This window comes from Rattus norvegicus, chromosome Y, assembly GCF_036323735.1.
Source record: "Rattus norvegicus strain BN/NHsdMcwi chromosome Y, GRCr8, whole genome shotgun sequence".
NCBI lineage: Eukaryota > Metazoa > Chordata > Mammalia > Rodentia > Muridae > Rattus > Rattus norvegicus.
Window position 1 is genome coordinate 50,067,540 of NC_086040.1, and position 19,619 is coordinate 50,087,158.

A 19,619-nucleotide genomic window follows, 5' to 3' on the forward strand; every position below is an offset into this window, starting at 1 on the left:
TTAGGTCCAGGGACGTTGACTCCAGGATTAGATCCAGGGACGTTGACACCAGAATTAGAACCAGGGACATTGACACCAGGATTAGATCCAGGTACGTTGACACCAGGATTAGATTCAGTGATGCTGACACCAGGATTAGATCCTCGGACATTGACACCAGGATTAGATCCAGGGACGTTGACACCAGGATTAGATCAAGGGACCTTGACACCAGGATTAGATCCAGTGACGTTGTCTCCAGGATTAGATCCAGGGACGTTGACACCAGGATTAGATCCAGAGATGCTGACACCAGGATTAGTTCCAGGAACGTTGACACCAGGATTAGATCCTGTGATGCTGACACCAGGATTAGATCCAGGGACCTTAACACCAGAATTAGATTCAGGGACGATGACACCAGGATAAGATCCAGGGACGATGACACCAGGATTAGATCCAGTGACGTTGATACCAGGATTCGATCCCGGGACGTTGACACCATGATTAGACCCAGGGACGTGGCAACAGGATTAGATCCAGGGCGTTGACTCCAGGATTAGATCCATGGACGCTGACACCAGGATTAGAACCAGGGACATTGAAACCAGGATTAGATCCAGGGACGTAGACACCAGGATTAGATCCACGGATATTGACACCAGGATTAGATCCTGGACGTTGATACCAGGATAGATCCAGGGATGTTAACACCACAATTAGATCCAGGGAGGATGATACCAGGATAAGATCCAATGACGTTGACACCAGGATTAGATCCAGGGACCATGACACCAGGATTAGATCCAGTGACATTACACCAGGATTAGATCCAGTGACGCTGACACCAGGATCTGATCCATGACGTCGACACCAGGATTAGATGCAAGGACGATGACACCAGGATTAGATCCAGTGACTTTGATACCAGGATTAGATCCAGGGACGTTGACACCAGGATTAGAATCAGGGACGTCGACTCCAGAATTAGATCCAGTTAATTTGACACCAGGATTATATCCAGTGACGCTGAAACTAGGATCAGATCCAGGGACAATTACACCAGGATTAGATCCAGTGACGTTGAAAACAGGATTAGAACCAGGGACGTGGAAACCAGGATCAGATCCAGGGACGTCGACCTCAGGATCAGATTCAGGGACTTTGACACAAAGATTAGATCCAGTGACGCTGACACCAGGATTAGATCCAGAAATGTTGAAACCAGGATAAGATCCAGGGACATTGACACCAGGATTAGATCCAGAGACCTTGACACCAGGATTAGATCCAGGGACGTTGATCCTAGGATTAAATCCAGGGACGTTGACACCAGGATTAGACCCAGTGACGTTGACACCAGGATTGGATCCAGTGACGCTGACACCAGGATTAGATCCAGGGACGTTGACACCAGGATTATATCCAGGGACGTTGACACCAGGATTAGATCCAGTGATGTTGACAACAGGATTAGATACAGGGACGTTGACACCTGGAATAGATCCAGTGACGTTGACACCTGGATTAGATCCAGTGATGTTGACACCAGGATTTGATCCAGAAACATTGACACTAGGATAAGATCCAGTGAAGTTGTCACCAGGATTAGATCCAGGGACCATGACACCAGGATTAGATCCAGGGTCGTTGACACCAGGATTACATCCAGGGACGTTGACACCAGGATTAGATCCAGAGACCTTGACACCAGGATTAGATCCAGGGACGTTGACCCCAGGATTAAATCCAGGGACGTTGCCACCAGGATTAGATCCAGTGATGTTGACACCAGGATTAGATCCAGTGACACTGACACCCAGATTAGATCCAGGGACGTTGACACCAGGATTAGATCCAGGGACGTTGACAACAGGATTACATCCAGTGATGTTGACACCAGGATTAGATCCTGGGACATTGACACCAGGATTAGATCCAGGGACGTTGACACCTGGATTAGATCTAGTGATGTTGACACCAGTATTAGATAGAGGGACGTTGACACCAGGATTTGATCCAGGTACGTTGACACTAGGATAAGATCCAGTGACGTTGACTCCAGGATTAGATCCAGGGACCATGACACCAGGATTAGATCCAGGTACGTTGAAACCAGGATTAGATCCAGTCATGCTGACAACAGGATTAGATCAAGGGACTTTGACACCAGAATTAGATCCAGGGACCATGACACCAGGATTAGATCCAGGGATATTCATACCAGTATTAGATTGTTTGATGTTGACACCAGGATTAGATCCAGTGACACTGACACCAGGATTACATCCATGGACATTGACACCAGGATCAGATAGGGACGTTGACACCAGGATCAGATCCAGTGACGCTGACACCAGATTCAGATCCAGTGACGCTGACACCAGGATCAAATCCAGGGACGTTGACACCAGGATTAGATCCAGCGACGCGGACACCAGGACTAGTACCAGGGACGTTGACACCAGGATTAGATCCAGTGACGCTGACACCAGGATTAGATCCAGGGACGTTGACACCAGGATTAGATCCAGGGACGTTGACACCAGGATTAGATCCAGTGATGTTGACACCAGGATTAGATCCAGTGACGCTGACACCCGGATTAGATCCAGGGACATTGACACCAGGATTAGATCCAGGGACGTTGACACCAGGATTAGATCCAGTGATGTTGACACCAGGATTAGATCCTGGGACATTGACACCAGGATTAGATCCAGGGACGTTGACACCTGGATTAGATCTAGTGATGTTGACACCAGGATTAGATCCAGGGACGTTGACACCAGGATTGGATCCAGGGACGTTGACACTAGGATAAAATCCAGTGACGTTGACTCCAGGATTAGATCCAGGGACCATAACACCAGGATTAGATCCAGGGACGTTGACACCAGGATTAGATCCAGTGATGCTGACAACAGGACTAGATCAAGGGACGTTGACACCAGAATTAGATCTAGGGACCATGAAACCAGGATTAGATCCAAGGACATTCATACCAGTATTAGATCCATTGAGTTGACACCAGGATTAGATCCAGTGACGCGACACCTGGATTACATCCAGGGACGTTGCAACCAGGATCAAATCCAGGGACGTTGACACCAGGATCAGATCCAGGGACATTGACATCAGGATCAGATCCAGTGACGCTGACACCAGGATTAGATCCAGGGACGTTGACACCAGGATTAGATCCACGGACGTTGACACCAGGATTAGGTCCCGGGACATTGACACCAGGATTAGAACCAGGGACATTGACACCAGGATTAGATCCAGGGACGTTGACACCAGGATTAGATCCAGTGAAGCTGACACCAGGATTAGATCCAGGGACATTGACACTAGGATTAGATCCAGGGACGTTTACACCAGGATTAAATCAAGGGACCTTGACACCAGGATTAGATCCAGTGACGTTGTCTCCAGCATTAGATCCAGGGACGTTGACACCAGGATTAAATACAGTGATGCTGACACCAGGATTAGTTCCAGGGACGTTGACACCAGGATTAGATCCAGTGACGCTGACACCATGATTAGATCCAGGGATGTTAACTCCAAATTAGATCCAGGGACGTTGACACCAGGATAAGATCCAGTGACGTTTACACCAGGATTAGATCCAAGGACCATGACACCAGGATTAGATCCAGAGACGTTGACACCAGGATTAGATCCAGTGATGCTGAAACCACGATCTGATCCATGACGTTGACACCACGATTAGATGCAGGGACAATGACAACAGGATTAGATCCAGTGACGTTGATACCAGGATTAGATCCAGGGACATGCCACCAGGATTAGAATCAGGGACGTCGACCCCAGAATTAGATCCAGTGTCTTTGACACCAGGATTATATCCAGTGACGCTGACAATAGGATCAGATACAGGGACGTTGACACCAGGATTAGATCCCGGGACGGTGACACCAGGATTAGATCCAGGGAAGATGACACCAGGATTAGAACCAGGGACGTTATACCAGGATTAGATCCATTGATGTTGACACCAGGATTAGATCCAGTGATGCTGACACCAGGATTTGATCCAGGGACATTGAAACCAGGATCAGATAAAGGGATTTTGACCTCAGGATCAGATCCAGGGACTTTGAAACAAGGAATAGATCCAGTGACGCTGACACCAGGATTAGATCCAGGGATGTTGAAACCAGGATCAGATCCAGGGACGTTGACACCAGGATCAAATCCAGGGACTTTGACATCAGGATCATATCCAGTGACGCTGACACCAGGATCAGATCCAAGATGTTGATACCTGGTTTAGATCCAGTGACGTGGACACCAGGATTAGATCCAGGGACATTGACACCAGGATTAGATCCAGTGATGTTGACACCAGGATTAGATCTAGGGACGTTGACACCAGGATTTGATCCAGGGACATTGACACTAGGATAAGATCCAGTGACGTTGACACCAGGATTAGATCCATGGACCATAACACCAGGATTAGATCCAGGGACGTTAACACCAGGATTAGATCCAGGGACGTTGACACCAGGATTAGATCCAGGGACGTTGACACCAGGATTAGATCCAGGGATGTTGACACCAGGATTAAATTCAGGGACATTGACACCAGGATTAGATCCAGGGACAATGACACCAGGAATAGATCCAGGAATGCTGACACCAGGATTAGATCCAGTGGCGCTGACACTAGGATTAGATCCAGTGACGTTGACACCAGGATTAGATCCAGTGACGCTGACACCAGGATAACATCCAATGACGTTGACACCAGGATTAGACCCAGGGACCATGACACCAGGATTAGATCCAGTGATGTTGACAACAGGATTAGATCCAGTGACGCTGACACCAGGATCAGATCCAGGGACCTGACACCAAGTCAGATCCAGGTACGTTGAACCAGGGTTAGATCCAGGGACGCTGACACCAGGATTAGATCCAGTGAGGCTGACACCAGGATTAGATCCAATGAGGTTGACACCAGGATTAAATCCAGTGGCGCTGACACCAGGATTAGATCCAGTGACGTTGACACCAGGATTAGATCCATTGATGCTGACACCAGGATTAGATCCAAGGACGTTGACACCATGATTGGGTCCAGTGATGCTGACACCAGGATTAGATCTAGGGACGTTGACACCAGAATAAGATCCAGTGACGTTGACACCAGGATTAGGTCCAGGCACCATGACACCAGGATTAGATCCAGTGACTTTGACACCAGGAATAGATCCAGTGACGCTCACACCAAGATCAGATCCATGACGTTGACACCAGGATTAGAATCAGTGACAATGACACCAGGATTAGATCCAGGGACGTTGATTCCAAGATTAGATCCAGGGACGTTGTACCAGGATTAGATCCAGGGACTTTGAAACCAGGATTAGACCCAGGGACGTGACACCAGGATCAGATCCAGGGACGATGACACCAGGATCAGATCGAGTGAAGTTGACAACAGGATCAGATCCAGGGACGTTGAAACCAGGATTAGATCCAGGGTTTTTGAACCAGGATTAGGTCTAGTGACGTTGACAACAGGATTAGATCCAGGGACGTTGATATCAGGATTAGATCCATGATGATGACACCAGGTTTAGATCCAGTTTCGTTGACACCAGGATTAATCCAGGGACGTTGACACCAGGATTAGATCCATTGACACTGACACCAGGATTAGATCCAGTAATGCTCACACCAGGATTAGATCCAGAGACGTTGAAACAGGGTTAGATTTAGTTTCGTTGACACAAGGATTAGATCCAGGTTCGTTGACACCAGGATTAGATCCAAGGATGTTGACACCAGGATCAGTTCCAGTGAAGTTGACACCAGGATTAGATCCAGTGTCGTTGACACCAGGATTAGATCCACTGAAGTTGACACCAGGATTATGTACAGGGACGTTGACACCAGGATTCGATCCAGTTTCGTTGACACCAGGATTAGATCCAGTGACGTTGATACCAGGATTAGATCCAGAAATGTTGACACCAGGATTACATCCAGTGACGTGGACAACAGGATTAGATCCAGTTTCGTTGACACCAGGATTAGATCCAGTGACGTTGAAACCAGGATTAGATCCAGAAACGTTGACACCAGGATTACATCCACTGACATTGACAGCAGGATTATATACAGGGACGTTGAAACCAGGATTAGATCAAGGTTCGTTGACACCAGGATTAGATCCAAGGACGTTGACACCAGGATTAGATGCAGGGACGTTGACACCAGGGTTAGATCCATTGACGTTGACAACAGGATTAGATCCAGTGACGCTGTCACCAGTATTAGATCCAGGGACGTTGAAACCAGGATTAGATCCATGGACATTGACACCAGGATTATATCCAGGGACATGGACACCAGGATTAGATCCTGTGCCGTTAATACCAGGATTAGATCCAGGGACGTTGACACCAGGATTAGAATCAGGGACGTTGACTCCAGAATTGAATCCAGTGCCTTTGACACCAGGATTAGATCCAGTAACGCTGACTCTAGGATAAGATCTGGGAACGTTGACACCAGGATTATATCCATTGACATTGACACCAGGAGTAGATCCAGTGACGTTGACACCAGGATTAGATCCAGTGACGTTGACACCAGGATTAGATCCAGGGACGTTGACTCCAGGATTAGATCCAGGGACGTTGACACCAGGATTAGATCCAGGCACGTTGACTCCAGGATTAGATCTAAGGACGTGGACACCTGAATTAGATCCAGTGACCTTGACACCAGGATTAGATCCAGGGACGTTGACAGCAAGATTAGATCCAGTAACTTTGACACAAGGATTAGGTCCAGGGACGTTGAAAAAAGGATTAGAACCAGGGACGTTGACACCAGGGTAAGATCCAGTGACGTTGACACCAGGATTAGATCCAGTGACAATGACACCAGGATTAGATCAAGGGACGTTGACACAAGATTAGGTCCAGAGACGTTGACACCAGGATTAGATCCAGGAACGCTGACACCAGGATTAGATCCACTGACGTTGACACCAGGATTAGATCCAGTCACGCTGACACCAGGATTAGATCCAGTGACGTTACACAAGGATTACATCCAGTGACGCTGACACGAGGATTAGATCCATGGACGTTGACACCAAGATTAGATCCAGGGATGTGACACCAGGATCAGATCCAATGACGTTGACACCAGGATTAGATCCAGTGGCGCTGACACCAGGATTAGATCCAGTGACGTTGACACCAGGATTAGATCCATTGATGCTGACACCAGGATTAGATCCAAGGACGTTGACACCATGATTAGGTCCAGTGATGCTGACACCAGGATTAGATCTAGGGACGTTGACACCAGGATAAGATCCAGTGACGTTGACACCAGGATTAGATCCAGGGACCATGACACCAGGATTAGATCCAGGGACTTTAACACCAGGATTAGATCCAGTGACGCTCACACCAAGATCAGATCCATGACGTTGACACCAGGATTAGATTCAGTGACGATGACACCAGGATTAGATCCAGGGTCTTTGACACCAGGATTAGATCCAGGGATGTTGATTCCAAGATTAGATCCAGGGACGTTGACACCAGGATTAGATCCAGGGACGTTGAAACAGGGTTAGATTTAGTTTCCTTGACACAAGGATTAGATCCAGGTTCGTTGACACCAGGATTAGTTCCAGTGAAGTTGACACCAGTATTAGATCCAGTGTCGTTGACACCAGGATTAGGTCCACTGATGTTGACACCAGGATTAGGTCCACTGATGTTGACACCAGGATTATATACAGGGACTTTGACACCAGGATTAGATCCAGTTTCTTTGACACCAGGATTAGATCCAGTGACATTGATACCAGTATTAGATCCATAAATGTTGACACCAGGATTACATCCAGTGACGTGGACAACAGGATTAGATCCAGTTTCGTTGACACCAGGATTAGATCCAGTGACGTTGACACCAGGATTAGATCCAGTGACGTTGATACCAGGATTAGATCCAGAAACGTTGACACCAGGATTACATCCACTGACATTGACACCAGTATTATATACAGGGACGTTGACACCAGGATTAGATCCAGGTTCGTTGACACCAGGATTAGATCCAAGGACGTTGACACCAGGATTAGATGCAGGGACGTTGACACCAGGATTAGATCCAGGGACGAGGACACCAGGATTAGATCCTGTGCCGTTAATACCAGGATTAGATCCAGGGACGTTGACACCAGGATTAGAATCAGGGACGTTGTCTCCAGAATTGAATCCAGTGCCTTTGACACCAGGATTAGATCCAGTAACGCTGACTCTAGGATCAGATCCGGGGACGTTGACACCAGGATTATATCCAGTGACGTTGACACCAGGAGTAGATCCAGTGACGTTGACACCAGGATTAGATCCAGTGCCTTGACACCAGGATTAGATCCAGGGACGTTGACTCCAGGATTAGATCCAGGGACGTTGACACCAGGATTAGATCCAGGCACGTTGACTCCAGGATTAGATCTAAGGACGTGGACACCTGAATTAGGTCCAGAGACGTTGACACCAGGATTAGATCCAGGGACGCTGACACCAGGATTAGATCCAGTGATGTTACACAAGGATTAGATCCAGTGACGCTACACGAGGATTAGATCCATGGACGTTGACACCAAGATTAGATCCAGGGATGTGACACCAGGATAAGATCCAATGACGTTGACACCAGGATTACATCCATTGACGTTGACACCAGGATTAGATCCAGTGACGCTGACAGCAGGATTAGATCCAGGGACGTTGAAACCAGGATCAGATCCAGGGAGGTTGAGACCAGAATCAGATCCAGGGACTTTGACACCAGGGTTAGATCAAGGGACGATGACACCAGGATTAGATCCAGTGAGGTTGACACCAGGATTAGATCCAATGACGTTGACACCAGGATTAGATCCAGTGGCGCTGACACCAGGATTAGATCCAGTGACGTTGACACCAGGATTAGATCCATTGATGCTGACACCAGGATTAGATCCAAGGACGTTGACACCATGATTAGGTCCAGTGATGCTGACACCAGGATTAGATCTAGGGACGTTGACACCAGGATAAGATCCAGTGACGTTGACACCAGGATTAGATCCAGGGATCATGACACCAGGATTAGATCCAGTGACTATGACACCAGGATTAGATCCAGTGACGCTCACACCAAGATCAGATCCATGACGTTGACACCAGGATTAGATTCAGTGACGATGACACCAGGATTAGATCCAGGGTCTTTGACACCAGGATTAGATCCAGGGACGTTGATTACACGATTAGATCCAGGGACGTTGACACCAGGATTAGATCTAGGGACGTTGAAACCAGGATTAGACCCAGGGACGTGACACCAGGATCAGATCCAGGGACGTTGACACCAGGATCAGATCGAGTGAAGTTGACAACAGGATCAGATCCAGGGACGTTGAAACCAGGATTAGATCCAGGGTCGTTGAACCAGGATTAGGTCTAGTGACGTTGACAACAGGATTAGATCCAGGGACGTTGATACCTGGATTGGATCCAGGGATGATGACACCAGGTTTAGATCCAGTTTCGTTGACACCAGGATTAATCCAGGGACGTTGACACCAGGATTAGATCCAGGGACGTTGACACCAGGATTAGATCCAGGGACGTTGACACCAGGATTAGATCCATTGACACTGACACCATGATTAGAGCCAGGGACGCTGACACCAGGATTAGATCCAGGGACGTTGAAACAGGGTTAGTTTTAGTTTCGTTGACACAAGGATTAGATCCAGGTTCGTTGACACCAGGATTAGATCCAAGGATGTTGACACCAGGATTAGTTCCAGTGAAGTTGACACCAGGATGAGATCCAGTTTCGTTGAAACCAGGATTAGGTCCACTGACGTTGACACCAGGATTATATACAGGGACGTTGACACCAGGATTAGATCCAGTTTCGTTGACACCAGGATTAGATCCAGTGACGTTGATACCAGGATTAGATCCATAAATGTTGACACCAGGATTACATCCAGTTACGTGGACAACAGGATAAGATCCAGTTTCGTTGACAAAAGGATTAGATCCACTGACATTGACACCAGGATATATACAGGGACCTTGACACCAGGATTAGATCCAGGTTCGTTGACACCAGGATTAGATCCAAGGACGTTGACACCAGGATTAGATGCAGGGACGTTGACACCAGGATTAGATCAAGGGACGTGGACACCAGGATTAGATCCTGTGCCGTTAATTCCAGAATTAGATCCATGGACGTTGACACCAGGATTAGAATCAGGAACGTTGACTCCAGAATTGAATCCAGTGCCTTTGACACCAGGATTAGATCCAGTAACGCTGACTCTAGGATCAGATCCGGGGACGTTGACACCAGGATTATATCCAGTGATGTTGACACCAGGAGTAGATCCAGTGACGTTGACACCAGGATTAGATCCAGTGACGTTGACACCAGGGTTAGATCCAGGGACGTTGACTCCAGGATTAGATCCAGGGATGTTGACACCAGGATTAGTTCCAGGCACGTTGACTCCAGGATTAGATCTAAGGACGTGGACACCTGAATTAGATCCAGTGACGTTGACACCAGGATTAGATCCAGGGACGTTGACAGCAAGATTAGATCCAGTGACTTTGACACCAGGATTAGGTCCAGGGACGTTGAAAAAAGGATTAGAACCAGGGACGTTGACACCAGAGTAAGATCCAGTGACGTTGACACCAGGATTAGATCCAGTGACAATGACACCAGGATTAGATCAAGGGACGTTGACACAAGATTAGGTCCAGAGACGTTGACACCAGGATTATATCCAGGGACGCTGACACCAGGATTAGATCCAGTGACGTTACACAAGGATTAGATCCAGTGACGCTGTCACCATGATTAGATCCAGGGAGGTTGACACCAAGATTAGATCCAGGGATGTGACACCAGGATAAGATCCAATGACGTTGACCCCAGGATTACATCCATTGACGTTGACACCAGGATTAGATCCAGTGACGCTGACACCATGATTAGATCCAGGGACGTTGAAACCAGGATCAGATCCAGGGAGGTTGAGACCAGAATAAGATCCAGGGACGTTGACACCAGGGTTAGATCCAGGAACCATGACACCTGGATTAGATCCAGGGACGTTGACACCAGGATTAGATCAAGGGACGTTGACACCAGGATTAGATCAAGGGACGTTGACACCAGATTAGGTCCAGGGACGTTGACACCAGGATTATATCCAGGGACGTTGACAGCAAGATTAGATCCAGTGACTTTGACACCAGGATTAGGTCCAGGGACGTTGAAAAATGGATTAGAACCAGGGACGTTGACACCAGGGTAAGATCCAGTGACGTTGACACCAGGATTAGATCCAGTGACAATGACACCAGGATTAGATTAAGGGACATTGACCCAAGATTAGGTCCGGAGACGTTGACACCATGATTAGATCCAGGGACGTTGACACCAAGATTAGATCCAGGGATGTGACACCAGGATAAGATCCAATGACGTTGACACCAGGATTACATCCATTGACGTTGACACCAGGATTAGATCCAGTGACGCTGACACCAGGATTAGATCCAGGGACGTTGAAACCAGGATCAGATCCAGGGAGGTTGAGACCAGAATCAGATCCAGGGACGTTGACACCAGGGTTAGATCCAATGACGCTGACACCAGGATTAGATCCAGTGAGGCTGACACCAGGATTGGATCCAATGACGTTGACACCAGGATTAGATCCAGTGGCGCTGACACCTGGATTAGATCCAGTGACGTTGACACCAGGATTAGATCCATTGATGCTGACACCAGGATTAGATCCAAGGACGTTGACACCATGATTACGTCCAGTGATCCTGACACCAGGATTAGATCTAGGGACGTTGACACCAGGATCAGATCCAGTGACGTTGACACCAGGATTAGATCCAGGGATCATGACAACAGGATTAGATCCAGTGACTTTGACACCAGGATTAGATCCAGTGACGCTCACACCAAGATCAGATCCATGACGTTGACACCAGGATTAGATTCAGTGACGATGACACCAGGATTAGATCCAGGGTCTTTGACACCGGGATTAGATCCAGGGACGTTGATTCCAAGATTAGATCCAGGGACGTTGACACCAGGATTAGATCCAGGGACGTTGAAACCAGGATTATACCCAGGGACGTGACACCAGGATCAGATCCAGGGACGTTGACACCAGGATCAGATCGAGTGAAGTTGAGAACAGGATCAGATCCATTGACGTTGACACCAGGATTAGATCCAGTGACGCTGACACCAGGATTAGATCCAGTGACGTTACACAAGGATTAGATCCAGTGACGCTGACACCATGATTAGATCCAGGGACGTTGACACCATATTAGTTCCAGGGATGTGACACCAGGATAAGATCCAATGACGTTGACACCAGGATTACATCCATTGACGTTGACACCATGATTAGATCCAGTGACGCTGACACCATGATTAGATCCAGGGACGTAGAAACCAGGATCAGATCCAGGGAGGTTGAGACCAGAATCAGATCCAGGAACGTTGACACCAGGGTTAGATCCAGGGACGCTGACACCAGGATTAGATCCAGTGAGGCTGACACCAGGATTAGATCCAATGACGTTGACACCAGGATTAAATCCAGTGGCGCTGACACCAGGATTAGATCGAGTGACGTTGACACCAGGATTAGATCCATTGATGCTGAACCCAGGATTAGATCCAAGGACGTTGACACCATGTTTAGGTCCAGTGATGCTGACACCAGGATTAGATCTAGGGACGTTGACACCAGGATAAGATCCAGTGACGTTGACACCTGGATTAAATCCAGGGATCATGACAACAGGATTAGATCCAGTGACTTTGACACCAGGATTAGATCCAGTGACGCTCACACCAAGATCATATCCATGACGTTGTAACCAGGATTAGATTTAGTGACGATGACACCAGGATAAGATCCAGGGTCTTTGACACCAGGATTAGATCCAGGGACGTTGATTCCAAGATTAGATCCAGGGACGTTGACACCAGGTTTAGATCCAGGGACGTTGAAACCAGGATTAGACCCAGGGACGTGACACCAGGATCAGATCCAGGGACGTTGACACCAGGATTAGATCCATGACGCTGACACCAGGATTAGATCCAGGGACGTTGAAACCAGGATCAGATCCAGGGAGGTTGAGACCAGAATAAGATCCAGGGACATTGACACCAGGGTTAGATCCAATGAAGCTGACACCAGGATTAGATCCAGTGAGGCTGACACCAGGATTAGATCCAATGACGTTGACACCAGGATTAGATCCAGTGGCGCTGACACCTGGATTAGATCCAGTGACGTTGACATCAGGATTAGAAAATTGATGCTGACACCAGGATTAGATCCAAGGACGTTGACACCATGATTACGTCCAGTGATGCTGACACCAGGATTAGATCTAGGGACGTTGACACCAGGATCAGATCCAGTGACGTTGACACCAGGATTAGATCCAGGGATCATGACAACAGGATTAGATCCAGTGACTTTGACACCAGGATTAGATCCAGTGACGCTCACACCAAGATCAGATCCATGACGTTGACACCAGGATTAGATTCAGTGACGATGACACCAGGATTAGATCCAGGGTCTTTGACACCAGGATTAGATCCAGGGACGTTGATTCCAAGATTAGATCCAGGGACGTTGACACCAGGATTAGATCCAGGGACGTTGTAACCAGGATTATCCCCAGGGACGTGACACCAGGATCAGATCCAGGGACGTTGACACCAGGATCAGATCGAGTGAAGTTGAGAACAGGATCAGATCCAGTGACGTTGACACCAGGATTAGATCCAGTGACGCTGACACCAGGATTAGATCCAGTGACGTTACACAAGGATTAGATCCAGTGACGCTGACACCATGATTAGTTCCAGGGACGTTGACACCATATTAGTTCCAGGGATGTGACAACAGGATAAGATCCAATGACGTTGACACCAGGATTACATCCATTGACGTTGACACCAGGATTAGATCCAGTGACGCTGACACCATGATTAGATCCAGGGACGTAGAAACCAGGATCAGATCCAGGGAGGTTGAGACCAGAATCAGATCCAGGGACGTTGACACCAGGGTTAGATCCAGGGACGCTGACACCAGGATTAGATCCAGTGAGGCTGACACCAGGATTAGATCCAATGACGTTGACACCAGGATTAGATTCAGTGACGATGACACCAGGATTAGATCCAGGGTCTTTGACACCAGGATTAGATCTAGGGACGTTGACACCAGGATAAGATCCAGTGACGTTGACACCAGGATTAGATCCAGGGATCATGAGAACAGGATTAGATCCAGTGACTTTGACACCAGGATTAGATCCAGTGACGCTCACACCAAGATCATATCCATGACGTTGTAACCAGGATTAGATTTAGTGACGATGACACCAGGATTAGATCCAGGGTCTTTGACACCAGGATTAGATCCAGGGACGTTGATTCCAAGATTAGATCCAGGGACGTTGACACCAGGTTTAGATCCAGGGACGTTGAAACCAGAATTAGACCCAGGGACGTGACACCTGGATCAGATCCAGGGACGTTGTCACCAGGATCAGATCGAGTGAAGTTGAGAAGAGGATCAGATCCAGGGACGTTGAATCCAGGATTAGATCCAGGGTCGTTGAACCAGGATTAGGTCTAGTGACGTGGACAACAGGATTAGATCCAGGGACGTTGATACCAGGATTAGATCCAGGGATGATGACACCAGGTTTAGATCCAGTTTCGTTGACACCAGGATTAATCCAGGGACGTTGACACCAGGATTAGATCCAGGGACGTTTACACCAGGATTAGATCCATTGACACTGACACCAGGATTAGATCCAGTGACGCTGACACCAGGATTAGATCCAGGGACGTGGAAACAGGGTTAGATTTAGTTTCGTTGACACAAGGATTAGATCCAGGTTCGTTGACACCAGGATTAGATCCAAGGATGTTGAAACAAGGATTAGTTCCAGTGAAGTTGTAACCAGGATTAGATCCAGTGTCGTTGACACCAGGATTAGGTCCACTGACGTTGACACCAGGATTATATACAGGGACGTTGACACCAGGATTCGATCCAGTTTCGTTGACACCATGATTAGATCCAGTGACGTTGATACCAGGATTAGATCCAGAAATGTTGACACCAGGATTACATCCAGTGACGTGGACAACAGGATTAGATCCAGTTTCCTTGACACCAGGATTAGATCCAGAAACTTTGACATCAGGATTACATCCACTGACATTGACACCAGGATTATATACAGGGACGTTGACACCAGGATTAGATCCAGGGTCTTTGACACCAGGATTAGATCTAGGGACGTTGACACCAGGATAAGATCCAGTGACGTTGACACCAGGATTAGATCCAGGGATCATGAGAACAGGATTAGATCCAGTGACTTTGACACCAGGATTAGATCCAGTGACGCTCACACCAAGATCATATCCATGACGTTGTAACCAGGATTAGATTTAGTGACGATGACACCAGGATTAGATCCAGGGTCTTTGACACCAGGATTAGATCCAGGGACGTTGATTCCAAGATTAGATCCAGGGACGTTGACACCAGGTTTAGATCCAGGGACGTTGAAACCAGAATTAGACCCAGGGACGTGACACCTGGATCAGATCCAGGGACGTTGTCACCAGGATCAGATCGAGTGAAGTTGAGAAGAGGATCAGATCCAGGGACGTTGAATCCAGGATTAGATCCAGGGTCGTTGAACCAGGATTAGGTCTAGTGACGTGGACAACAGGATTAGATCCAGGGACGTTGATACCAGGATTAGATCCAGGGATGATGACACCAGGTTTAGATCCAGTTTCGTTGACACCAGGATTAATCCAGGGACGTTGACACCAGGATTAGATCCAGGGACGTTGACACCAGGATTAGATCCATTGACACTGACACCAGGATTAGATCCAGTGACGCTGACACCAGGATTAGATCCAGGGACGTTGAAACAGGGTTAGATTTAGTTTCGTTGACACAAGGATTAGATCCAGGTTCGTTGACACCAGGATTAGATCCAAGGATGTTGAAACAAGGATTAGTTCCAGTGAAGTTGTAACCAGGATTAGATCCAGTGTCGTTGACACCAGGATTAGGTCCACTGACGTTGACACCAGGATTATATACAGGGACGTTGACACCAGGATTCGATCCAGTTTCGTTGACACCATGATTAGATCCAGTGACGTTGATACCAGGATTAGATCCAGAAATGTTGACACCAGGATTACATCCAGTGACGTGGACAACAGGATTAGATCCAGTTTCCTTGACACCAGGATTAGATCCAGAAACTTTGACATCAGGATTACATCCACTGACATTGACACCAGGATTATATACAGGGACGTTGACACCAGGATTAGATCCAGGTTCGTTGACACCATGATTAGATCCAAGGACGTTGACACCAGGATTAGATGCAGGGACGTTGACACCAGGATTAGATCCAGGCACGTTGACTCCAGGATTAGATCTAAGGACGTGGACACCTGAATTAGATCCAGTGACCTTGACACCAGGATTAGATCCAGGGACGTTGACAGCAAGATTAGATCCAGTAACTTTGACACAAGGATTAGGTCCAGGGACGTTGAAAAAAGGATTAGAACCAGGGACGTTGACACCAGGGTAAGATCCAGTGACGTTGACACCAGGATTAGATCCAGTGACAATGACACCAGGATTAGATCAAGGGACGTTGACACAAGATTAGGTCCAGAGACGTTGACACCAGGATTAGATCCAGGAACGCTGACACCAGGATTAGATCCACTGACGTTGACACCAGGATTAGATCCAGTCACGCTGACACCAGGATTAGATCCAGTGACGTTACACAAGGATTACATCCAGTGACGCTGACACGAGGATTAGATCCATGGACGTTGACACCAAGATTAGATCCAGGGATGTGACACCAGGATCAGATCCAATGACGTTGACACCAGGATTAGATCCAGTGGCGCTGACACCAGGATTAGATCCAGTGACGTTGACACCAGGATTAGATCCATTGATGCTGACACCAGGATTAGATCCAAGGACGTTGACACCATGATTAGGTCCAGTGATGCTGACACCAGGATTAGATCTAGGGACGTTGACACCAGGATAAGATCCAGTGACGTTGACACCAGGATTAGATCCAGGGACCATGACACCAGGATTAGATCCAGGGACTTTGACACCAGGATTAGATCCAGTGACGCTCACACCAAGATCAGATCCATGACGTTGACACCAGGATTAGATTCAGTGACGATGACACCAGGATTAGATCCAGGGTCTTTGACACCAGGATTAGATCCAGGGATGTTGATTCCAAGATTAGATCCAGGGACGTTGACACCAGGATTAGATCCAGGGACGTTGAAACAGGGTTAGATTTAGTTTCCTTGACACAAGGATTAGATCCTGGTTCGTTGACACCAGGATTAGTTCCAGTGAAGTTGACACCAGTATTAGATCCAGTGTCGTTGACACCAGGATTAGGTCCACTGATGTTGACACCAGGATTAGGTCCACTGATGTTGACACCAGGATTATATACAGGGACTTTGACACCAGGATTAGATCCAGTTTCTTTGACACCAGGATTAGATCCAGTGACATTGATACCAGGATTAGATCCATAAATGTTGACACCAGGATTACATCCAGTGACGTGGACAACAGGATTAGATCCAGTTTCGTTGACACCAGGATTAGATCCAGTGACGTTGACACCAGGATTAGATCCAGTGACGTTGATACCAGGATTAGATCCAGAAACGTTGACACCAGGATTACATCCACTGACATTGACACCAGTATTATATACAGGGACGTTGACACCAGGATTAGATCCAGGTTCGTTGACACCAGGATTAGATCCAAGGACGTTGACACCAGGATTAGATGCAGGGACGTTGACACCAGGATTAGATCCAGGGACGAGGACACCAGGATTAGATCCTGTGCCGTTAATACCAGGATTAGATCCAGGGAGGTTGACACCAGGATTAGAATCAGGGACGTTGTCTCCAGAATTGAATCCAGTGCCTTTGACACCAGGATTAGATCCAGTAACGCTGACTCTAGGATCAGATCCGGGGACGTTGACACCAGGATTATATCCAGTGACGTTGACACCAGGAGTAGATCCAGTGACGTTGACACCAGGATTAGATCCAGTGCCTTGACACCAGGATTAGATCTAGGGACGTTGACTCCAGGATTAGATCCAGGGACGTTGACACCAGGATTAGATCCAGGCACGTTGACTCCAGGATTAGATCTAAGGACGTGGACACCTGAATTAGGTCCAGAGACGTTGACACCAGGATTAGATCCAGGGACGCTGACACCAGGATTAGATCCAGTGACGTTACACAAGGATTAGATCCAGTGACGCTACACGAGGATTAGATCCATGGACGTTGACACCAAGATTAGATCCAGGGATGTGACACCAGGATAAGATCCAATGACGTTGACACCAGGATTACATCCATTGACGTTGACACCAGGATTAGATCCAGTGACGCTGACAGCAGGATTAGATCCAGGGACGTTGAAACCAGGATCAGATCCAGGGAGGTTGAGACCAGAATCAGATCCAGGGACTTTGACACCAGGGTTAGATCAAGGGACGATGACACCAGGATTAGATCCAGTGAGGTTGACACCAGGATTAGATCCAATGACGTTGACACCAGGATTAGATCCAGTGGCGCTGACACCAGGATTAGATCCAGTGACGTTGACACCAGGATTAGATCCATTGATGCTGACACTAGGATTAGATCCAAGGACGTTGACATCATGATTAGGTCCAGTGATGCTGACACCAGGATTAGATCTAGGGACGTTGACACTAGGATAAGATCCAGTGACGTTGACACCAGGATTTGATCCAGGGATCATGACACCAGGATTAGATCCAGTGACTTTGACACCAGGATTAGATCCAGTGACGCTCACACCAAGATCAGATCCATGACGTTGACACCAGGATTAGATTCAGTGACGATGACACCAGGATTAGATCCAGGGTCTTTGACACCAGGATTAGATCCAGGGACGTTGATTCCACGATTAGATCCAGGGACGTTGACACCAGGATTAGATCCAGGGACGTTGAAACCAGGATTAGACCCAGGGACGTGACACCAGGATCAGATCCAGGGACGTTGACACCAGGATCAGATCGAGTGAAGTTGACAACAGGATCAGATCCAGGGACGTTGAAACCAGGATTAGATCCAGGGTCGTTGAACCAGGATTAGGTCTAGTGACGTTGACAACAGGATTAGATCCAGGGACGTTGATACCTGGATTAGATCCAGGGATGATGACACCAGGTTTAGATCCAGTTTCGTTGACACCAGGATTAATCCAGGGGCGTTGACACCAGGATTAGATCCAGGGACGTTGACACCAGGATTAGATCCAGGGACGTTGACACCAGGATTAGATCCATTGACACTGA